Source organism: Callospermophilus lateralis, chromosome 5 (assembly GCF_048772815.1).
Source record: "Callospermophilus lateralis isolate mCalLat2 chromosome 5, mCalLat2.hap1, whole genome shotgun sequence".
Classification (NCBI taxonomy): domain Eukaryota; kingdom Metazoa; phylum Chordata; class Mammalia; order Rodentia; family Sciuridae; genus Callospermophilus; species Callospermophilus lateralis.
Genome location: NC_135309.1, coordinates 95880195 through 95905421, shown reverse-complemented (window position 1 = coordinate 95905421; position 25227 = coordinate 95880195). Strand labels below are relative to the sequence as shown.

The 25227-nt window shown below is 35.5% G+C and overlaps 1 protein-coding gene and 1 long non-coding RNA gene across 15 annotated transcripts in view; one reads left to right on the top strand and one right to left on the bottom strand.

Annotated features, from left to right (window-relative positions):
* The window catches only part of Mef2c (myocyte enhancer factor 2C), a 164255-nt gene extending 163413 nt beyond the window's left edge, over positions 1-842 (bottom strand). For 9 of the 14 annotated variants that reach the window (XM_076857041.2, XM_076857046.2, XM_076857044.2 and 6 more), the window contains exon 1: positions 637-841. The gene's annotated coding sequence lies outside the window, so the exon portion shown is untranslated. Of the gene's footprint in view, positions 1-636 lie in introns of all 14 variants that reach the window. The other 5 variants (XM_076857050.2, XM_076857040.2, XM_076857039.2 and 2 more) reach the window with 2 other exon arrangements.
* A 567-nt stretch (positions 843-1409) lies between these two features.
* Positions 1410-24313, top strand: LOC143399896 (uncharacterized). The gene is made up of 4 exons (XR_013091445.2): positions 1410-1533; positions 1928-1989; positions 15598-15805; positions 19816-24313. It is a non-coding gene; the product is annotated as an uncharacterized LOC143399896 (long non-coding RNA).
* The last annotated feature ends 914 nt before the right edge of the window (positions 24314-25227 follow it).

Here is a 25227-nt window from a genome sequence, read left to right as displayed (position 1 = left end):
AAAAACATGCTTTAGTACTGTCTTATTTGTTTATTCAAAGACTTTCCTCTAAAACAAACTAAAAAACAAAAACTCTTTGTAAAGTAATGAAAAAATGTGATTACTTTTAATATTAAATTATCTGTGTAATATGTTTTTAAAAATGTGTTTAAATTAAGTTAATTCCTTATTACCTTTAATCATATTTCTATAACATGCATGCATTAAAAAAACCCAGCACTTGAAAGTTTTGAAAAGAGTGTGTACCATTTCATACTTTAATTTTGGAGAATTATTGGGAAACATCATTTTATTAAAAAAAGATTATGACAAAATTAGATTAAAAAAAGATTAAAATGCTGTTTAGTTAGGCAAATATTATATGTAATTAACTCTTCATTTTTCTGACATTGAAGACAGTAATGAGAGACCAATATTAAAAGTATGAATTATTTTTTTATAATTTTTTAAATTAAAAATTATCAAATAGTAGCAGTTCTATTTTGTACAGAAGGCAAACCCACTGTTGAGTTAGTTGGCTCTGATTCCAATTGTCTCATCAGCTCTGTGAACGTAGGAACCACAGCAAGGCTTCTTGAAGATAACAAAATCAATTTTTAGAGATTAAAAATATATAATTTGGCAATTGAAACTCACCAGTGCCTTTCTGCTTCTCCAGGAAGTTGTACCCGTCAGCACCTGCTGAGGGCTTTGTTGTCCAAACTCTGACAGGTAAAAAATTCCTGTAGAATAAAGCCAGACCAGCTGGCTTTGAAGAGAAACCCCCCAGTTTGGGCTGCGCTTGCCTCCTCTCCTTTTCTATGAAGACCGAGGCTTAGCCCCCTGATCGTCAAGCCGCGAGATGCGTGATCTCTCTGCACAAGTGTCTGGCAGGCCGAGGTGCACCTGTTCATGTCACTCTGGAGTAAATTTAGCTGTAAAGGTATCATTGACAACCAGACCTTTGTCAGTGCTGGCAGAAGAACACAGAATTACTTCCCTCCCCTCCCCCCTCCAAAGCCCCTCCACTACTAGTTCCAATGGAAAATATCCAATCGGAAGTCTATCCAAAAATCATTCCTAAAAAATGAAATTGCTTTCATATGGTATAAAAAAGTAAGTTTCCTCATTTCACACAGGCTTTAAAATTACATTTCCAAGAATAATCTTGGAACAAGACAAGTTTTTGTTCAATTAATTGTGGCTGGAAACTTTTTAATGGAAACATAGCACACACTTACTTCATTTCAGGTTATTAAATTGTGTTAAGCATTAAAGTTAGTTGCAATTCTTTGCTGTAGCTCATTTGTTCTTCTCGATCCAAAGAAATATTAGAAGGTTAAAACTTATCACATAGGAGGGATTAATCATGCTACCAAAATTAGAAAGCATGTAGCTCTGTAAGACTGAGTGTGGAAATTGTGTGCTCATAGCACTTAAACTATTGGGAATCTAGGCTTCCCCTGCAGCACTTGACATGGCAATTCATGTCTGTGGAAACCCCTGGTAGTTGGAAGCTGGCTAAAGCTAGGGTTCTCTTATTCATTGGTTAAGGTAAGGACATTTATCATTTATGTGAAATTTTCTGATGAATTTCTCTATTGGTAGCTTCGGGAAAAAGTCCTTGTGGAGGCAACTAGAGAGGCAGGCAACACTCAGTAATATGTCTGAAATAAATATAGTAGTCAAGATATATAAAGCAGCCTAAGGAGTAACATTCTTAGCCAAAGCATTCTGAGCTTCTGCCTTGATAATTATGATTTCTTAAGTGGAGTTAAAAAGAGTTGTACAGAATACCTGTTCTACCCTATTATTGCTGTTTACAAGGGTTGGGTGTGATGAGTAAAAGAAATCTGGGTCAAAATAAAAAATGCTTTGTAAAATAAACAAAGTTCCTATTTACTTACTATGTATAAACAGCCACTCACCAAGCCTCATTTCTCCGCAGGGCACCACTTTCAGATAAAAACATAGACCTGAATAGCATCATCCAGTATCCAAGGAAACCATGTAAGTACCTCTCTCACTGTGTACTTCTCTTATTCAGAGTTTAAAAGCTAGCTGAGTACTGAATGAGTGAGTGTTTTTATTTAATAATTATACGGGAGGTATTTTTTAGGAGCTTGCTAAAAAGAAACAGGTTCTTGATTGTTATGTGCGTCATAACAAAACCCTTATGTTTTCATCATATTTCATAAAATTATGTGTTTAGTCCCAACCTCTCCATCAATTCTCATTCTTAGGTACAAAACAGCTACTCAAAGTTTTAATGAATTGAGAGTTTCAAACTTTTCCAAGACCCATTAGTGTCTGAAAAACCATGTTTCAGAGGCCTTGTGCCAGGATTAGTTTCCTAAGTGTAATAAAACATTTTTTAAGTTTCAAAAATGAAGAAAAAATTGGTCAGAAAAGAATATCTTACTGGTAAACAGTAATAGCAATTAATTTGATTTTAGGCTTCTCGAGGAGTAAGCATGTGAACTGAGATGTGGTTATCTATTTAAACTCCACAGAGAGTCTTGAAAGAAAGTATAATTACCAAAATGCAAATATATATTTGGGAAAAGGGTTGGGAGGCTGGTGTATTATTTTCTTTCTTTCTTTTTTTCTACAAATTAATGTACATTTCTTTAGGTTATTTCAAGGTTCATATTTATTTTCAGAAACTATAAAATCTAATGTGGAAGTTTAGTTTCCAAGCAACACATTGTCACTCTGGAGAAAGACCCTTTACTAAAATATTTGAAATTTGTACTAAGATATTTTCTTATCTGGAATCATTATCTTTTTCATATTTGTACTATCTACCTATAAAATCAAATTATTTTCAATAGGATGTGATTATTCATGATAATTTATATACTTTTTCATGAAAATATTTAATTTTTTCTTTATGTTCAAGTAATTTAGAATTTCTTTTCTACCTTCTAGATCTGCCATATGATTTATCTGGTCTTTTAAATACAGATAGCCATATTACTTTTCACTGGGGCTTTTGAGAATTGCCTTTAAATGCCCTGTGGTTTGTGTGTTTTTTATAATATTTTCATCTGTTTTTTTGTTACATGTGTCTTTCCAGTTTTCCTCTGCAGTATGGTTCCTAGTAAAGCATATGATAGAGAGAATCTTACTTACGGTTTTTGGGACCCTTTATGTTCAATCTCTAACTGCAGGAACAGAGTTTGTTTATCACATAACTATGTCAAATTGCATTCTTTATGCATTTTCATGATTCTTTTTATATGTTACAAAAATGCACCTTTCTGAATTGAGAGATAAGAAGTTGTGTTAGGCTACACAATTTGATGGAACATCTGAAGGGCATAAAAACCTCTGAACCCAATAAAAATATGAGACAAGGAAGTCATGCTAGTTACAAACTTCCCAAGTATGGAGTCTGAGGCCTGACATGCTGCTATCTAAAATAGGAATTCCTTGCTGCAAAATAGAAGTTGAACTATTGCTGGCCGAAGTTGGAAGCAGGGAAGGGTTAGAATAGAGCTTTATAATGAAAGAAAGCACTAATTGAAGAAAAGACTGACTAATGGTATAATTCACTATCTTGAGGAAATGGAATCATTCTTATACAAGAAGAAGAAAAATCTATACTGAAATGCTTGGGGCACAGCTTTAACTATTTACATCAGAATATAGATTTTTCTAGAAAAATCATTTAAATTTGATAGATTCAATTCAACTTCTTACACCAAAGGGAAATTTCTTTACACACACACACACACACACACACACACACACACTCTTGAGATTCCATTCATCAGTAACTGGTCTCTCTACTGTGGACTGACATTGTTCAGTAGAACTTTTTGTGATGATGGTCATGTTGCATGTGGACACTTTCAAAATGCTAACCACTAGCCACATGTAGCCGTTGAGCATTTGAAATGTGGTTAGTTCAACAGAGAAACTGAAATTGGAATTTTATTTATATTTAATTTATTACAGTTATTGAGCCTCCATGTGACTAGTGGCTATAATATTAGACAACATAATTCTAGTCTAGATCACATTTTTAAATGTGGAGAGATTAAAATCTGTATAGATATAATATTGTTGTCAATTATTTCTTATCTGCATATCATTATCATGGACCATAACTCAAATCATTAATGCTTAAAGAACAAATGTCCTTCAACATTATTTAGTTGAATTTTAAGAAATATTGTCATATGATCAACTGAATTTCAGAAAGTAATATTTTGCTTTCATGAGAAATTAAAATACCCTTTTCAGAAAAATTCAATTCTTTGGTATTCTGAAATACAATATTATTTTTTTTACATTTACTTAAGTATTTGGATTATCATTGCACTAGAATTTCTCTACAACATTTTCCCAGAGATAAATGTTTTTAATATTGTTAGAAAGATATTAGATTATTGCTGTATAAGCCTAGGGTAGCAAATTTTAAAATGGCCTTTATAAACATGATCACATAAAAAAGATACTGTAGTGTAAGTTCTAACTATCATGATAAATATTTTTGAAAAGTTCAGTTACAATTTCTGTAATAAATCTTGCAAATAATTTTCAAAATGTAACCAGCCTACATAAATGCTTACTACCCTTGTTTCTCCATAGCTGATTCTGCTCCCAAAACACACATCAGAATTTAAATCTGCTCCTATGATCTTTTTAGGCATTTAGTGAAAGTGAACATTAGGATGCATGATGATATTTTTATACTAATGGTAGCATGGTAATATTACAAGCAAAATAATGATTTACAAAATTAAAAAATCAGTCAATTCATTTATTGATACTGATTATAAGTAGGGCATTGAACTAGAGACCATGAAAAATATATTTTGAAATTGGTGACCCCGACGTGCGCCGTGGCACATCCCCATAATCCCAGCAGCTTGGGAGGCTGAGGCAGGAGGATCTAGAGTTCAAAGCCAGCACCAACAAAAGTGAGGCACTATGCAACTCGGTGAGACTCTGTCTGTAAATAGAATATAAAATAGGGCTAGGGATGTGGTTCAGTGGTTGAGTGCCCGAGTTCAATTCCCAGTACACCACACAAAAAAATTGATGACCCAGCATTTACCCTATAGGAGCTACATTTGTTAGACTTGGTCAACTCCTTTTGGATGGATAGGATTCAGATAAGAAGAAAGAGAAGTGTTTTTATTTGTTTATTTTTGGCAAAACCTTGGATAAGCTACTTAGAATGCCCCTCCCACTGCAAAACAACTAGATTCTAGATAAAACGTACTTTCTAATGATTTATTTGACTTGAAGGAAATTTTTGAACATCTTCAAAGATTCTTCTTCTTCACCTCAAAACTAAAAACCAAAAAAGTGTGAATTGAAGACTGTAGTTAAGAGCAATAAATGACAAACAGGAAAGGCAGGAATGGCCAAATGGAATGCATGGGTTATACGTGCAAAGATGTTGTTAAAAGGAGAGCAGTCATATGCTCTATTAGGTTTCTCAGAAACTGGTCTTATTTCAAAATAGGGAGAACTAACAACCACATTTGTGGACCCACATTTTGTGTCTCATTTTATGTCTTTTCATGTGTTCAGTAAGATAATCAGGCACATCATATTGATTTATCTACCTTCAGAAAAAAAAAGGCCTATCTTTGCTCAGAAACCAGTGTTCTGAGTGGAGAAAACATGGCTCTTCACTAAGGAAATCCTACAAATCAGTCTTCAATATTCTTGTAAAATCCTTGTCTGCTATCATCTGTATATCTGAGAAAGTGTTTTCATTCAGAACTATGGACTGTGAGCTCTGAGACCTTAAACTCAAACTCAATTTATTCTGTATTTGTTTATGTAGTATTATTTATCTTTTTACTATGAACATTCCCCAAATATTAAAAAGTGAAAATAATAATAGTGTAATGAATTTTGTAAACCTGCAACTCCATTCAGAAACTATCATCGCATGGATATTTTGTTTCATCATTCTCTGTCTTCTTCTCACCTCCACCCCAAATTATTTTGAAGCTAATATCAAATATAACAATTTCATGTTAATAATTCAGGAGGCATTAAAACTTTTTTTAAAAGTTATTTATTTATTTTAATTAGGTACATATGACAACAGAATGCATTTTGATTCATTCTCCACATTGCAGCACAACTTTTCATTTCTGATTGTACACTATGTAGTGTTGCACCATATGCACAGTCATACATGTGTATAGTGTAATAATGTCTATCACATTCACCATAGGAAGCCCATACCTCCTCCCTTCTTCTCCCTCCCCCTTGCCCAATCAAAGTTTTGATACATTTTTCCCATGCCCCTTCCCCCCACATTATGGATCAGCATCTACTTATCAGATAGAACATTCAGCTTTGGTTTTTTGGGATTGGCTTTCTTTGTTTAGCATGATATTCTCCAATTCCATCCATTTACCTGCAAATGCCATAATTTTATTCTCTTTTAAAGCTGAGTAATGTTCTGTTGTGTATATATACCACAGTTTATTTATCCATTCATCTATTGAAGGGCATCTAGGTTGCTTCCACAGTTAGCTATTGTGAATTGAGCTGCTATAAACATTGATGTGGCTGCGTTACTATATATAGTATGCTGATTTTAAGTTCTTTGGGTATAAACTGAGGAGGGAGATAGCTGGGTCAAATTGTGATTCCATTCCAAGTTTTATAAGGAATTTCCATATTGCTTTCCAGGCTTGCACCAATTTGCAGTGCCATCAGCAATGTATGAATGTGACTTTCCCTCCACATCATTGCCAACACTTATTGTTACTTGTATTCTTAATAGTTGCCATTCTGACTGGAGTGAGATGAAATCTTAGATTAGTTTTGATTTGCATTCCTCTAATTAGTAGAGATGTTGAACATTTTTTCATATATTTGTTGATTGATTGTATATCTTCTTCTGAGAAGTATCTGTTCAGTTTCTTAGCCCATTTATTGATTGGGTTGTTTGTTTTTTGGGTGTTAAGGTTTTTTAGTTATTTATATATCCTAGATATTAGTGCTTTATCTGATGTGTGTATGGCAAAAATTTGCTCTCAAAATGTAGGCTCTGGGCTGGGGATGTGGCTCAAGAGGTAGCGTGCTTGCCTGGCATGCCTGCGGCCCAGGTTCGATCCTCAGCACCACATACAAAGATATTGTGTCCACCAAGAACTAAAAAATAAATATTAAAATTCTCTCTCTCTCTCTCTTAAAAAAATGTAAGCTCTCTCTTCACCTCATTGATTGTTTCTTTTGCAGAGAAGAAGCTTTTTAGTTTGAATCCATTCCATTTATTAATTCTTGATCTTATTTCTTGTGCTTTAGAAGTCTTGTTAAGGAAGTTGAGGCCTAATCCAACGTGATGATGATTTGAGCATACTTTTTCCTTTATTAGGCACAGAGTATCTAGTCTAATTCCTAGGCCCTTGATCCACTTTGAGTTGAGTTGCATGGTGACAGGGGTTTTAGTTTCACTTTGCTACATATGGATTTCCAGTTCTCCCAGAACCATTTGTTGAAGAGGCTATCTTTTCTCCAATATATGTTTGTGGCGCCTTTGTCAAGTAACTGTATTATGTGGGTTTGTCTCTGTGTCCTCTATTCTGTACCATTGAGCTACATATCTATTTTGGTCCCAATACCATGCTGTTTTTGTTACTGTAGCTTTGTAGTATAGATTAAGGTCTGGTATTGTAATGCCTTCTGCTTCATTATTCTTGCTAAGGATTGCTTTGACTATTCTGGGTCTCTTATTTTTCCAAAAGAACTTCATGATTGCTTTTTCTATTTCTATAAGGAATGACGTTGGGATTTTAATTGGAATTGCATTGAATCGGTATAGCACTTTGGGTAGTATGGCCATTTTGACAACATTAATTTTGCCTGTTCAAGAGCATGGGAGATCTTTCCATCTTCTAAGGTCTTCTTCAATTTCTTTCTTTAGTGTTTCGTAGTTTTCATTGTAGAGGTCTTTCACCTTTTTTGTTGATTTCCAAGTATTTAATTAATTAATTTATTTATTTTGAGGCTATTGTGAATGGGGTTGTTTTCTAAATTATTTTTTAGAGGATTCATCACTGATGTATAGAAATACATTTTACTTATTGGTATTGATTTTATATCCTGCTACTTTGCTGAATTCATTAATTAATTCTAGAAGCTTTGGGGTGGAGTTTTTTGAATCCTCTAAGTATAGATAGAATCATGTCATCAGTGAATAATGATAGTTTGAGTTCTTCTATTCCTATTTGTATCCCTTTAATTTCTTTCATCTCTTTAATTGCTCTGGCTAGAGTTTCAAGGACTATGTTGAACAGAAGTGGTGAAAGAGGACATCACTCTCTTCTTCCAGTTTTTAGAGGGAATGCTTACAATTTTTCTCCATTTAGAATGATGTTGCCCTTGGGTTTAGCATAGATAGCTTTTACAATGTTGAGCTATGTTCCTACTATCCCTAGTTTTTCTAGTGTTTTGAACATGAAAGAGTGCTGTATTTTGTCAGATGCCTTTTCTGCATCAATTGATATAATGATATTATTCTTATTTTTTATTTTATTGATGTGATGAATTATATTTATTGATTTCTGTATGTTGAACCATCTTGCCTCCCTGGAATGAATCCCACTTGATCATGATGCACTATTTTTAAAATAAGTTTTTGTATGCAATTTGCTGTGATTTTATTGAGAATTTTTGCATCAATGCTCATCAGAGACATTGGTCTAAAATTTTCTTTCCTTGATGTGACATCAAGGTTTTGGTATCAGGATGATACTAGCTAGCTTCATAGAATGAGTTTGGAAGGGTTCCCTCCTTTTCTATTTCATGGAATAATTTGAGGAGTATTGGTATTAATTCTTTTTGTTGGTCTTGTAGAACCCAGATGTGAGTCCATATGGTCCTGGACTCTTCTTGGTTGGTAGGCTTTTGATGGTATCTTCTATTTCTTTGCTTGAAATTGATCTATTTAAATTGTGTAACTCCTTTTGACTCAGTTTTGGTTGATTATATGCCTCTAGAAATTTGTCGATGTCTTCAAGGCTTTCTATTTTACTGGAGTATAAATTTTCAATATAGTTTCTAATTGTCTTCTGTATTTCAATAGTGTCTTTTATGATATGTCATTTTTCATTATGGATTTTCATAATTTGATTTTTCTGTCTCCTTCTTTTCATTAGGGTGTCTAAGTGTTTGTCAATTTTATTTAATTTTTCAAAGAACCAGCTTTTTGTTTTGTTGATTTAAAAAAATATTATATTATTTTCTTAGGTGTAGATGGACACAACACAATACATGGTTTTTTTACCATCTTCACTGTGATCAACTTTATTTTCAAGATTGTATATTTTATCTTCATTATCTCACATTCTATATTCTATTGAGTTTTTATTTCATTTATTGTTTCCTTCATTTCAAGGATTTCTAATTTTTTAATTTTATTTTTGCTACCTGTTTTGCTCCTTATCTCTTTGTTGTTGTGATAAATAGTTGCTCATATTTGCTCTTTTATCTCTTTGTTGGAGTGATCAATTTTTGCCTGTATTGCTCACTTAGGTCATTCTTTAATTTGTAGATCATTTTAGTTATGTACATTCTGAACTCCTTCTCTGAGATTCCATTAACTGTGCTGTCCATGGATTCTATTATTGTAGTATCATGGTTTGTCTGGGGCACTTTCCTCCCTTGTTTTTTTCATGTTTTATATGCATCTCCCTTTTTTGAAATGTAAATCTGAGATATTACAGTTTCTACCCTATAATCATGTAGTGTCCCTGCAGATTACCTGTACCTCAGCAAGGTGTTGGATTTCTAGTCCCTAGTCGGTGTCCCACAAAAATTGCTACTGCAACTAAAGGTGGTGATGGTGGTAATAGTGGAGGTAACTCAAATAGCAGTAGGGGTGTTCCAAGATGGCTGCAACCACTTTCAGAGATGGGGCTGAAAGGGTGGGTTACCTATTCGGAGATGCAGCTGCCTCCAGGCCCTATCTATTGTCCCTAGGTGTAGACTACTGCCTGCAGAAGGCTATGGCAATGTCTGCAGTGTCCCAAGTAAGAGGTGGGCTAGGCTGGGCTCCAGTGTGGGTCTGCTGCTTGGCAGCATGGTCTAGGTCCTAATCTTGGCCTTGGCTCCCACAAAACTTGTTATTTATTTATTTAAATTAGGTATATATGACAGTAGAATGCATTTTGATTCATTGTACTCATTGCAACACAACTTTTTTTTTTTTTAATGCTAATCACACCAAAAATGTTGATATTTCTTTGCTATCCTCAGATATACAAAGCCAATGTTCAAACTTTCCCATTTGTATAGTTTTTCTATACTTTTTACTTTTGGAAGCAGAACTCAAATAAGGTCCATATTGCAATTGGTTAATGTGTCTCTCTTCTTTTCATCTACAGTTTTCCATGTATTTTCTTTATTTGTTGAAAAAAACTGAATTCTTTGTGTTGTGAATCTTTCCATAGTCTGAATTTGCTGATTCCCATGGAGATGCTTAATAACATCCCCTGTCCTATGCCTTACCTTTTTTTTTTGGGGGGGGGTTGTTTTAAAATTTGTTGTTGTTGTTGTAGATGGACACAATACCTTTATTTTATTTATTTATTTTATATGGTGCTGAGTATTAAACCCAGGGCTTCACACATGCTAGGCAAGTGTTCTACCACTGAACCACAACCATAGCCCCCTGTGCTTTACCTTTTAATTAACTATTGTAATTAAGACTAAAAATCTGATCATATTTATTTAAGGGGAGGGAAGGCAAAACTACTGTTTTCTTTCTCTTTGGATCTTAGCAGATGTTGATGATCATTGCCTAAATTCATTTATTTTTAGAGTTTGTAAGAATAGTAATATAATTCTATCATATCTGCTTCATTTATTATCAAGAATTCTTCTTTATAGGTAAACTAGTTTGGTATTTTGAGTTTCAAATTATGTAAGAAAATCAGAATAAATTCTTAATTTGTTCTGTTTATTTGTAAATTCTTAGCAAAATGTAAAGAGTTTCTAACCATCCTCAAAAGGTAATCAATGGGGCTGGGGATATAGCTCAGCTGGTAGAATGCTTGCCTTGCATGCCCAAGGCCCTGGGTTCAATCCTCAGCAACACACACACACACACACACACACACACACACAAACACAAAAGGTAATCAATCTTATTCTTAAAATGTCATTATGAACATTGATGTGTTTCAATCAATTCAGTTGGTAATGCCTATGGATGCCCATATTTTTACATCTTTGGTTACTCAGTCTATTTCAGTTGATTCCTATTTATTTAAAAAAAATTTGTAGTTGTAGATGGACAGAATACCTGAACTTTATTTGTTCATTTATATATGGTGCTAATGATTGAACCCAGTTTCTCACACATGGTAGGTAAGCACTCTGTCAGTGAGCCCTGTCCCAGCCATGTTCCTATATATTTTTCAAAGAACCTCAAGTTTTTGAAAATTTCCATGATAATGATATGACAAAATTTAACAGGCTTATCTTGAACTTTTCCTTTCCAAATCTGGAAGCAGGCAATTTTCTAAGATGTTGTATTTCTTTTTTAATGAATTTTGTCTTGGAAATTGTACTTAAAAGTTATGTTCTTGAAATTAGGAGAGCTCATTTTTACTAACATGGCCCTTAGTCTAGGTCTTTTCAAAGGAAAGAAGTAGAATATACGTTCTTTTATTTTTTATTTTTATTTTTTTGGTGCTAGGGATTGAATCCAAGGATGCTTAATCACTGAGTCGAATACTCAGCTCTTTTTTTAATGTTTGTTTTTCTTTAATTTGGGGACAGGATCTTGTTAAGTTCTTAGGGCCTCACTAAATTGCTGAGGCTGACTTTGAACTTGCAATCCTGCTACTTCCTTTTTAAATTTTTAAGACAAAATACATAGAGATCCATAGGAACACTTAAATTTAATACACATCAAGGATAACAGGTTTTAATTTAATCACAAATCCTCTATCCATCTGCCCTTTCTTCTAAACTGAAAATTCCAATTCTTAATGGTACTAGTATGCTTATTAGTTTTAAGTGACAATACATTTACAACAGGCTCAGAATAATAGTATCAAGTCGACCACCATCAGTTGGAATGTACATAGACCTTGTGCAGAATTCTCTCCCCTCATAGGAATGTACATATTTCTGTGATTTTCAACTATATGGAATTGTTCCTTTTTGGTATGATTATGTTACTAGGTAGCTACACAGAATCATTTGGCTCATTTTGCTTTCAATTTTTAGGAATTAAAATCTTAGACGAGACCAGAGCAGTGCATAGTGCAGGGTGAATAATTGCCCACTGATGAGATTCTTACTAACAACACAGAAGTCATGAAATTTTCCATTGTAACTAATGGCAAAAGGTTTATTCCCAGCTCTGTATTAATGCCATGCACAGTTTCCTCTGTAATTCTTTAAAAATGTTTTATTCCCAGGCCTGGGTAGTTTCTACATGCACATGCCCAGATTAGTACTCTGTTAAATTCTTAGGGTACTCTCTGTGCTGCATGTCTTTCCTCCCAGGGACTTGGTCCTGCAAACTCTGGCCACTTTCTTTGGTAATTTCACTTCTGTTTCCTGAACTCAGAGCCTTTGGCTTCCCTGAGTTGGGTGTCCTCCCCATGCTGCTGTTGAGAAGCCCTCAAGGCCGTGTTCTGGGGCGATTGTAGGATTCACCTCTTGGCTTTTCATCCCTCAGGAATCACTGTCCCTCATGGCCTGTTGAGCTATGTCTTGAAAACCATTGTATTGTGCATTTTATTTTCTTCTTCCTTCCTTCCATTTTTGTTTGTTTGTTTGTTTGTTTGGTAGTTTTAAGAAGGAAGGTTTGTCCCATCCCTCTGTCAGTTCATCTGGGCTAGAATAAGAAGTCTATCCCAGTTGTTTCCAAAAAAGTTCAGCAATACCTTATTTATCCAATCAGTGTCTTAATATGAAGTTCAATAATTGAAATGAATTTTAAAACATTTGACTGTAGTGTGTGTAGAAAACCCCCTTGAATAAACTGCTGTAGTTTTCTTTTTCTTTCCTTTATTCTCTCCTTTCTTCTTTTGCAGGGGTGATGGGGTTGTTCCTGGGTTTTGAACCCAGGGCCTCATGCATTCTAGGCAAGTATTCTACCCCTGAACTCCAGCTCCAGTCCTCCCCACTGCAGTTTTGCAACTGTCAGTACAGCTTGTAGAACCGCGTGGTGGCATTTTCCCTCCCACCTAACTTTCCTACCAGATGATCCAATTTTATTTTCTGGACTTAGAGTCAATTTTGTGGCTCATTCATTCATTTCTTGAACAGATATTTTGATTAACTACTATGTGTCCTACAGTGTGGGGGTAGATACCATAGTGAAGAAGACACTCTCTCTCCCCTTAAAAAAAATCTTGCAAGTTTATTTTCACAGACAAACTTGCATGTGAATGTTCATAACAACTTTTCTTTTTGTGTGTGTGTGTGTCCAGATTTTATTATTATTATTTGGATTTTTGATGGTAGTAACTCTACCTTATTCATTGCAGCTTGAACTGCTTCAAGTGGTAGTTTCCAGAACTGTGTGTCTTTTTTTTTTTTAAATTTGTCCTTTTTAGATATACATGACAGTATACTGTAGAGTATATTTGGACATATTATAAATACATGGAGGATAACTTATTCTAATTAGGATAGTATTCTTGTGGTTGTACATATGTGGAGTTTCACTGTGGTGTATTCATATATAAACATAGGAAAGTTATGTCTGATTCATTTCACTGTCTTTCCTATTCCTCTCCCTCACCTGCATTCCCTTTTGTCTAATCCACTGAACTTCTATTCTTCCTTTCTCTTCCCCTTGTGTATTAGCATCTGCATATCAGAGAGAAAATTTGACCTTTGGTTTTTTGGGACTAGCTTATTTCAGTTAGCATGATAATCTCCAGATGCATCCGTTTACCAGAAAAAAAGTCATGAAGTCATTCTTTTCTTAGAGCTAAGTAATATTCCTTTGTGTGTACATACACAGTTTCTTTATCCATTCCTCTATTGAAGGGCACCTAAGTTGGCTCTATAGCTTAGCTAGTGTGAATTGGACTGCTATAAACGTTGATGTGATTGCCTAACTGTAGTATGCTGATTTTAAGTCCTTTGGTTATATACCAAGGAGTGGTATAACTAGGTCAAATGGTGGTTCCATTCGTAGTTTTTAAAGGAATCTCCATATTGCTTTCTAAGGTGATTGTATCAATTTGCAGTCCCACCAGCAATGCATGAGTGTACCCTTTTCCCCACATCCTCGCCAACATTTACTGCTCCTTTTTTAAAATATTTTTTTTAGTTGTAGATGGACACAATAACTTATTTATTTATTTTTATGTAGTGCTGAGGATGAAACCCAGTACCTCACATGTCCTAGGCAAGCATTCTACCACTGAGCCACAACCCTTGCCCTGTTTTTATTCTTGGTTAGCAAATTTATTTGTAATAACCAAAACCTGGAAATATCCAAATGTCTATCAATGACATGAATGATTAAATAGAGAGTGATTTAGTTACATAGTAGAATACTACTCAGCAATAAAGAAAAATGAACTGTTGTTATGGGCAACAACTTAGATGAACCTCAAAGAAAATATGTTGAGTGAAAAATACCTACCTTAAAAGAATACCTTACTGAATGATTCCATTCATGTAACTCTTATGAGGTAACATAATCATAGTGATGGGGAACTGATTAGTGGTTTTCAGGGGCAAGGGAGAGGGCAGGGGATGGAGTAGGGGTAGAGATAAAAGGGTAGGATTCTTATGATGATGCAGTTAAGGGTTTGGCATGAGCTAATGGTTACTTAAAACTACAACATGATAAAATTGCTTAGAGCCCTACACACACAAATACAAATGAGTGCATGTGTATCTGGTGATATCTGAACAAGTTCTATAGATTGTTACAATGTCAATTTCCAGGTTTGGATATCAGAGATGTTAATATGGAAACAGAGACCGAGTGAAGGATCCACAGGGCTTCTCTGTCAATTATTTGTACATTTTTTCTAATTTTAATTATTTCATATTAATTTTTTAAATAAGTGCAATGTTGTAGAAGATATAGGGAACTGAATAGCTCATTATAATATATTGTAATAATCTTTAGTCAAGAGGAATTAGTATAGAGTATATATATGGAAGAATACTGTCTTTTTTGTGTTGCTATAACAAAATAGTCAAGGCTGGGTACTTTATAAAGTATTTATGTTTATTTGACTCCTGATTCTGGAGGGTCCAAATAGCATGCTTCTGCATTCTTAGTAGGGTCTCAACATGGCAGAAAAGTCAAAAGAAAACTGGCTGCTTGAAGAATAGGACAAATTCACTTAAAAAAAAAAAAAAAGCAATTCACTCTTCTGAGAGCTAATCCACTGTGAGAGCTAATACCACACCTGACCTACCCCTGTAAGACAGTATTAATGTATACATGAACGTGAAGCCCCCATGATGTAATCACCTTCCATTAGGCCCCACGTTTTTAAGTTTCTTGCCACATTGGAGACCATATTTCCAGCACACGAATCTTTGAGAAACAGCACATTTCCAAACAACAGCAAATATCTTGTTCCTATTCCCCAGTTAAAAAACCATGTCTCTACTAATCTTGTCTCTCAAACTTTCCAGGCGGGTCATGCTTCTGTCTGAGGGACTTGGTTCCATCAGCAGTAATGGAGAAGCAGAATGGATGAGATTGACTCCACCATCACTACCCCAATGACATGTCCTGCTCACAGGTGCCCATATGAAATGCCTTAACCATACAAAGCAGGCATTGTGTAAGAATGAGTATATATCAGGCAAGGAGTCTGGTGTTTCCACAACACACTCTAATGTAAGTAGGAAAATTGGTTCCAAATTTAAATATCCATGAATTCTCTGTTACGCACAGCCTTGGCTCACCTCTGGCCCGCTCTGCCATTAGCATGGAGCAGTCAAAGCTTCACTCAGACCTGCTTAGAAATAGCCTTTGCATGTGAAGATGAACATGGGTGCAGTGCGTTTTATTACTGTTGCTGTAGCTCATTTTAATTTGGTGACAGATTGATATATATTGTGAGTTTTGTCAAGTTATATGCGTTTTTTTTTTTTTTTTTCCTCCTAGTAACTAGTAACTAAGTAGAATTTTCTCTGAATGTTAGGTGAAATCCGTATTTGGGTTTTGTTGATATTAGTAGGAGGCACTAGAAAAGCCACTCAATATGAATTTGTGTTCTTGTCAAATTGTGACAACTCAGTTGTCTTAGAAATTTCATTAGGTTGTTTCTGAATTTCACAAATCCATGAATAAATGGGCTTATATAATATGTGGGCTAGAAATATATTGATTCTTTTTTTTTTTCTTTTTAAAATGCACCCTCTCTTATCAATGCCAGGAGCACCTCCTTTAGAGTCACCATTGACTTAGAAGGGGTCTGAGTCTGCACCTGTGTGCTCCTAGAATGCTCCCTGGGAAGGAAACGTTCTTGGAGTTTTTAACCTGGTCTGAGTCTCCTTGAGACAGAATCACAAAGTGTATGTATAGGCAGCTTTGGTTTGTGTCCTTTACCATCATCAGGGGAGTAGCCAATTTGAAATGACTAAATATAATTTGTGAAATTGGCCACTTAGTTCTGACTCACGTCTTCTCCTCCTTCTTCTTCTCTCTTACTTCCTCCTTCGACTCCTCGTCCTTGACTCATATTTAATTTTTTTTTCTAGATATTTTACATGTAACAGGTTATGTGTCATTGATTAGATCTTGGGACTTTCATTCTTTTGTTGTTGAGGCCAACTGTGTACTAGGTTTCATTTTAACATTTTATTAATTTGATTTTCTGAAACAAAACTGGTTATTTGTGTGCTACATGCTTTAACACCTTTCTAAGAAAACATTAGAGAATATGTCAAAAGTCTAGCTGACTTAGAATGCGTCTTTTTTGCCTTCTGGTAGTTTATGTGAGTGTGTGATTTGTATATGGCCATGGTCTTTTCTGTGTCCTCTCCTATCTCTGTCTCTATATTTGAGAAAATTGTTGGCTTTTTTATTATTCTTATTTATATCTTAAGATGCAGTTATAATAGATGTTCTCGAGATTACATAACACTCCGCATATTCCATAGTTTTCCCTGGATAGGCAGGTATAACCATGTTATTAAATAATGTTAGAAGCATTTTTTTTGGAAAGGAATAGAAATTAATAGGAAACCAGTTGCCTTTTACATAGATTTCAGATGCCCACTGAAGAGGCTTGATTTTTTAAGTTTCCTGAATAGTTTTGAAATATTAATTTGAGAATGAGAGCTGCACAGCCATCAATATAACTCTACAGTTTTTATTTTTTTTGGGGGGTACTGGGGAATGAACTCAGGGTGCTTGACCACTGAGCCACATCCTCAGCCCTATTTTGAATTTTATTTATAGACAGGGACTTACTGAGTTGCTAAGCACCTTGCATTGCTGAGGCTGGCTTTGAACTTTCGAACTTCCTGTCTCAGCCTCCCAAGCCAATGGGATTAGAGGCATGTGCTACCATACCTGGCTTAACTCTCCAGTTTTTAAAGATAAGCCCCATCTTTCTTCTTCCTCTGTGTTCACCTGAGCAAAGCTAATGCTTCTACCTGCAGACGAGCCCATCAGTCCCTGGATAACAAGAAGCATGTTTAAGCCTTTAATTTTCTCTTCCTTATTGGGTGCATATAGTGGGTCAGCTCCAACAGCTGGGCTATATGTTACTGCTCATTCTCAACTGAAATTTGTATGGTTCACTAGACTTGGGGAGGCCATTTCTCTGAACTACGTCCTAGGGGCTGATGTGGCTCCCTTGTTTCAGAAATTATCCCCTTCTCTAGAAAAAGGGCTCAGTATCTATTAAGTTTTCTTGGATCCTTAGATGCTATCACTATGCCTGCATTACTCTCTGTGGTTTTAAAAAAAATAGGATCAGATCTGATAATGACCAGTACCTGCTTGATTTTTAGGTATTTCTGATAGTTGCTCTGACCTCTGCATGATTTGATGACTTATTATTTACAGCCGTTTGTAGGACTTCAGAGCTGACTCTTAGTAACAGATATGGGTAGTGACAGCTCCACATTTGTGATATTAAATGTGCATACTGGCCTGCTTTGCTAAATATCTATCATTGCTCACAATTGTAATAAGGAAGAAGGCCTCAGACGAAATGAGTCTTTCCAAACTCTGAAGAGTGTGGCATCTCACTGATTGAAGAAAAAAAAAAAAAAAAAAAAAAGCAAAACCAAGGCAAACAACAAAAAGGGGACAGTGTAAAACTAAACCAGAACACTAAGACCCTCCAGCCAAATTCAGTTGTTGAATAACTTGGTTTCAGGTTCATGCTTTCTTCCATTCAGAGGAAAAGGGAATCATAAGAAATGATGTCCCTGTTATGAGATCAGAGTGGGCTGGAGACCCCAGGGAGCCAGGACAAATGTTCTTGTTTTTCAGAACTTTGGGGCAGTATGCATTGAATGGTTCTTTATGTTAAGTTTTATATCAGAGAATCGTATTAAGGCATCAGTTCACATTGCTGAATGGTATGGTATACTTTAAAAAGTTAATCTTTTTTTTTTTGCAGTGCATTTAGACTAGCATTGTTCATTAGAAATGCAATGTGAGTCATAAAATTAATTTTAATTTTTCTAGTATCTACAGTAAAAGGACATGCATGAAAATAATGTAATAATATTTGTATTTCAGTCAATAATATCAAAATCCCATTATATCAATAGATGTTAATATCAAAATTATTGAAATATTTTGCATTCCTTTTTGAAAGTCTTTGAAGTCTAGTATGCATTTTACAATTATAGCACGATTCAGTTTGGACTGGTCATGTTTCTGGTGCTCAGTAGCTGCATGTGGCCGGGGCTTCTGTGTTGCACAGCACAGCAGTGGACAATGGAGTGGGCGGGAAGGGCAACTCTCCTTTGTTGTAATGTGTTTGGGATGCTTTCAGCTGTGAGATACCTCATCAATAGTTACCATCAGGAACCTTGAAAGGGAAAGTCTTCCAGGGTTCTTTGAATGGGGTGGGCATTAATTCAGAAGTTATTATTTTATGTCACCAGAACTAATTTGATGAGAAGAATAGCTATGTTAAGTCATCTTCAAGCAAATAAACAACTTATTCTGAAAACTTTTGGACCCTTACTTTCAATTCCCTCATCTCTAGTGAATGCTCTAATTTATCTTATCTGGGAAATTCTGGAGCTATTTTTATGCTATTTGCTTCTTTAAGACTTCCATGAGTTCATCAGTTTTCTCTCTTGAGTTTCCCATGGGAATTAGTTTGCAATTTTTCAGTAATATCATGACTTTTTCTTGATATACAGTTACTCATTAATTTCTTTTGTTAGCTCTTTGAGGAGAATTGAGACTTGCTGGCTGTCCTGTCTCTTTAGTGCCACGCATGAAGCAGGGTGTACTCAGAGATGCTTGTGGAATGGACATGTACATGCTTTCTCTGATTTAAAGTCTGTAAGGCAGAGCATGTTTTTAACTTCTCCAGTGTATTTTTGTTTGCTAATTTAGTATGGGTTTTTCAGTTGGTGCTGAATAAGTTCTTGCTGACTGGATTCAGGACTTATAACTGTCCTCCCTAGTCTTAGTCCAAAACTATAATCATCAAACTGTTAAATTACATAGTTGGGGGCTGGGGATGTGGCTCAAGCGGTAGCGCGCTCGCCTGGCATGCGTGCGGCCCGGGTTCGATCCTCAGCACCACATACAAACAAAGATGTTGTGTCTGCCGAAAAACTAAAAAATAAATATTAAAAAATTCTCTCTCTCTCTCTCTCTCTCTCTCTCTCCATTCTCTCTAAAAAAAAAAAAAAATTACATAGTTGGACAAAATCTTCATTTGGAGCAACAAATACAAACATATCTACCAACCTGCCCTGTGGATTCTTACATGGATCTATGAAAGAATGAAAGAAGCTATGAAGAGTGTAACTATCTTTGGTTAAATACCAATAAAATATAATTATTGCCAGAAGAAAAAACATGTTCTTCTCATAAGTCTTAACCTCTATGGCAAAAGAATCTACTTTGTAGATATTTGAATCGCTCAATTCTTTCATTCAACAAACTGAGCACCCATGAGGATTAAGGCATTGTATTAGGCACAGAGCATAAAAAATTTAAAAAAGCCCCACTCTCAAGTTGCTCACATTTTGGTTGGAAAATCAGATCATGTCAAAGCCCTCTGTAAACCATTTGTATGTTTAGAGCAAGTTACTAATGAGAGAAATATTCAGCAAAGTCTAATTTTTATTGTGTTTTCCTTCTGTGAGGTTGTTAAGAGTTTTTAGAACAAACGTGTAGATAGTGGTTTGTTTTAAAGGAGTTATATTACTCGGCACTTATTATATTTTATTTATTTTCTTGATTGATTAATTGCAGTTAAATTACCTTAGCATGCAAGAACAGATTTTACAGATTTTGACATACGATTAAACAGCATAAAGCATAACTAATGTGGTTTTAGTGGCATGCTATGTATTAAAGCATAAAATTTAAACACACATTTCATCAGGAATTTTTGCAGTTACAGTGAATTAGAGAGATTCCTATGTTTGAACTACCCCCATCTCCTATGTTAGGGAGGGGCAGGAATTTTATAATTGAGATTATTATGGAAGAGTGTCCTGACATAACTGATTGACTTCTGTGATGTGCCTTGAAAGTTCAAATTCAAGGTGTGCACTTATTTCAGTCAGCTTATTCTGAATGTTTAAATAAGAAATACTATTTCTGGGTATTCTGAATAACTCGTTGTACATTTATTCCTAATAGTGAGCATTTGGACTAATGATGGATTACTAATGAGCATGTAAATGTACCACCTGATTACATTAATATATGATCTTCCATGACGAGGTCTGAAATGAACATTTCTAATATGTATTTCTTTTCCCCAAATGGCACTGTGGTGTATACTGAGCAGGACTGAGACAAGGGTGTTTTCTTAAGAGCCACTGATTTAGTCAATTATCAAAAATCACATTATAATAAATGCTGTTCTAAGAATTTTGATTAACCTTTAAATAAATGTTACTTTGGAAAAAAAATCTGCCAAATGTGTTAATGATAAATTGTGAAGTGGTAGTAATTGCAAGTATGGCTTTATAGATAATATAGTTAATTGATACCACCCTCTCAAACATATATAGCACATCAGCTGCTATGAGCCTGGATTATAGCAATGGTGTCTATGGCATTTTTGATACATTGAGGATGACATGAGTAAAATGGAAACTTAGAGTGCTCACCAGGGTCATTCTCTCATGGACATCTGATGCCCATGGTCAAGTAAATTTTTAATGACACATAGTCACTACACACCTTTCAGCCTTCTGAAGAGGTAAGTGTACATTGATCTGTCCTAATTAGCCTTGCAGAGTACTTCAGACATCCCTGCAGGAACACTATTATTTAATAAAATGAGAGCTGTTTTTTTCACAAGCTCAGCACTTGCTCCTTGGAAGGCTGTATTGTTTTCTTCTCCTTTTTTTTTTTTTTTTCTAAAAAAAAAAAAAAACTAAGGTCTCATGTCTCATGTTCATCCTTGTCTTTGTCTAACAATGTAGTATTAATGCAGCTGCATAAAAAAAGTAAGCAAAATTAAGGAATGGGTCTGATTATGAAGGTTCATTGCTATTATAAGTAATCCATAGGGCACATGTCCATTCTTTTCCTAATGTATTGGGTGCTGACTGCATAAAATTACTTGAAAAGACATTAAGAGTGTACAAGCAATTCTGTTGAGGTGTGCAGTGGGATGCTTTTATGTTTGGCAATAAAGGTGGCTCTGGAATACCTGATTCAAAAAACTGTAGCCAAATCAGTTTGTAGTTGCTTAAGACTAGAGATTTGGTTTTTTTTTTTTTTGGTACTGGGGATTGAACTCAGGGCCACTCAACCACTGAGCCACATCCTGGCCCTATTTTGTATTTTATTTAGAGACAAAGTCTCACTGAGATGCTTAGTGCTTCACTTTTTTTGAGAGGCTGGCTTTGAACTCTCAATCCTACTGCCTCAGCCTCTTAAGCTGTTGGAATTACAGGCATGCACCACTGCATCCAAGAGAGACTAGAGAATTTATGTTGGGATATCACTTCATTTGAGAGTTTAGTTTTCATCTGTATTTAGGATCTAGAACAAAGAATCCTGAGTTTGCCCATTTTTGTAAAAAACCAAGCACTATTTATAATTGCTGATAGGATTTGGAGGCAGAGGTGTTTCTAATACAGACACTTACTATAATTGTGAAGTTGGTTCCAAATGGGACACAGAACACATGGTGTTAAATCTTATCCACTGATAAAGAGTACAGCCACAACTTCTTAGAGGTAGGAATATCTCTTGGTGGACATTGTTCATTGGTAAGTGAATGTATTTTCTTTTAAGAAAAAGGAACAAGAAAGACCCTGTCATGCTATTGGGCTGGCCATGGACGACAATATCTGGAGTTGCCCTTGTGTAGAGGGAAATCAATCATCTCTTTCTGCTGTTTTATGACCACTGAGTCAGCTGGAAGTTTCTCAAGTGCCCTTTTATCTGCTTGCTGATACCTGAAGTTGCATACTTCGAGATTAAAATCTTTGGATTTTGCAAATATCTCTAAAAATTATAACACTTGATTTAAATTGTATCATTAGACTACACTGTGAATAATCTTACCAGCTCTCTCTGGATAGCATGTTTTTTTTTTTTTTTTTTTAAAAAAACCTTAATTTATTTATTTATATGTGGTGCTGAGAATCGAACCCAAGGCCTCACACATGCCAGGCAAGTGCTCTATCACTGAGCCACAACACTAGTCCCTGGAGAGCATATTTTGAAAGGGGTTGGAGAGTGAGAGGAAGTGCTTTTTAGCTTGAGGGAGATAGTGGGGAAATGTGGAAGATACTGAAAGAGGAGGCTTGAAACAAAACAGGATGATATTTATTTTCTTTATAGTTTAGAAAAATCTCTATAAAGAATGTCAGACTTTCTGAATATAGTTTTGAATATATCTTGGTGGGAAAACTGAAATATTTTTCAATTTTATTGAGGTACAGATACTTTCTTTGAATTACCTAGTTCAATTATTCAGGATTTTTTTTTTTAAGTAGCTGCTGTGTGCTAAAAAGTGTATTGGACGAAAAAAGACACGTTTTTCCACCCATAATGTTTTATTACACACTATGTTCTTCCCTGCAGGTAATAGAAAACACAAGTCCAAATGGCTTTAGTTAAAAGCAAATTTGTTGCCTCACTCCACTGAAAGTCCAGAGGGAGGGTGGATTCCGGGTCAGTTTAATCCAGTAGTTTTGGACTTAGTTGTCTTTTCATTGTCTGCCCTCTCTGGGGATCAGTTTCAGCCATGGCTGGGAGGGAGATGGATATCAGGAGGCTTTCTAGAAGAGCTAGAAAAACCTTCCCAGAAGCTTCCAAGAAAACTTTTCTTTGATTTTCTTAGTCCAAGAAACTGAGATTATGCTGAACCAGTGGATTCAGATGTATGGTTCAATGAACAGTACGGAAGGAGAGGCATCTACTCCCAACTAGTGCAGGTAGAGGAGGAATTCTTTGCAGTGTGCTGCCGAAACTGAATCCAAGAGGATGAGAAGCAGTGAGGAGGAAGGAAGGGCACTGCAGGAATGAAGGCATTATGTGCCAAGACACAGAAGTAGAGGCACAGTGCATAAATCAGCTACCTTACTCATTCTTAGGTCTTAGATGCACCTTGGAGATTTCACAGATCCTTTCTGTGGCATCACAGTTCCCTGCATTTGTCCCATCTTAACTGTCCCCACCCTTCATCTTACTCATTCTACTATTTATTCTCTCCACTAGACACTGGGAGGGTACATGTCTGTTTAATTCTCTCCATTCCTAATGCTTACTTAACACAGTATCTAGAACATAGTAGATGGTTAATAAATATTCATCAAATGTGTAAATGAATGTGAAATTTATTATAATTTTAATAAATATCAGCACATGTGTGGTAGTAGGAGCAAATGTGACTCCATTTTGTTTTATGACTTCATCCCGTAAACAACCATGCCAAGTAGAAGAGTCATGACTGGAGTAAGATGTACTTTTCCTTTTGCTATAGAAACCTTTAAGAACACGGAACTACCTAATGGGGTATTGTTTCTGTAACTAGGGTAATGGGGCTCTGTTTCTGTAACTGGGGTGACTGGGCTAACTGTGATTGGTTAGGCTTCCCTCCCCTTGACTGCACTGTCCCGCTTCTGTAACCTGGCTTGCTTGCATTGGCTAGACCCCCCGAACATCCCTTTTGTGGTTTTCAGGCTTATAAGGAGTGCTCTTGCAATTGTTTGGGGCTGATCAGGGGAACAGCTGTATGTTCTGGTCAGCTGCCACCAGTGTGCTTCAATAAAGGCTTGATTTGATTATATGTGAGTGGTCTGGAAGTCAGTTCATGAAACCCTGGGACAAAGCTTTATCTATAACACATGGATCTGGTCATTTGTATATTGGTAATAATAATAGTAACTTTCATGACCCTGATTAGATTTCTTATAAATAGAGACTTAAGAATTCTGGGTTTTTGACTCTGATATGACCAATTATTTTGAATAGAATTTTCTGAAGCAAAATTATGTGTTTTCATATACAGTATGATCCCAGAGCAGGAAAAGACCTTAAGTGTCATCAAGACTCTTACTTGGTGCATGAATAAGTGTTTGTGTCTTTGGGGACTGAATCTTGGCTCACCACATTCTTCAAAATATTAACCCCAATGTGTAAAGCTCCAGTTCAGGTGACTTTCTTATGTTTCCTCTAGGTTTATCATTTTTAAATTTTTAGATTGAAATATACAAATTATTTTATTGACATTAGTCAGAAATCACATATAGGTCTGCTTTGTTTTATGCATTCTCCACTTGAGAGAATCATATACTGAGATGAGTTAGAAAAAATGTCTTTGGATAAAGTTGTATACCCAATTGTATCTGCTGCTCACTATCATCAGCATTATGATCTGCAAATATGATGCATGAAATGTATTAAAAGGGTTGGGGGTGTAGCTCATGGGAAAGCATGTGCTAAGCATGTGCAGGGTCCAGGGTTCAGTCCTAGCACTACCCATTCCAAATACACACACACACACACACACACACACACACACACCATTTAACTTGGGGGGGGGAAAGAATATAAGAACAGAAGACAATATGATGATATATCATGATGAAATTCAACCCCAAAGTCTATTTGTGATTTTTGGGGCAGCCTAA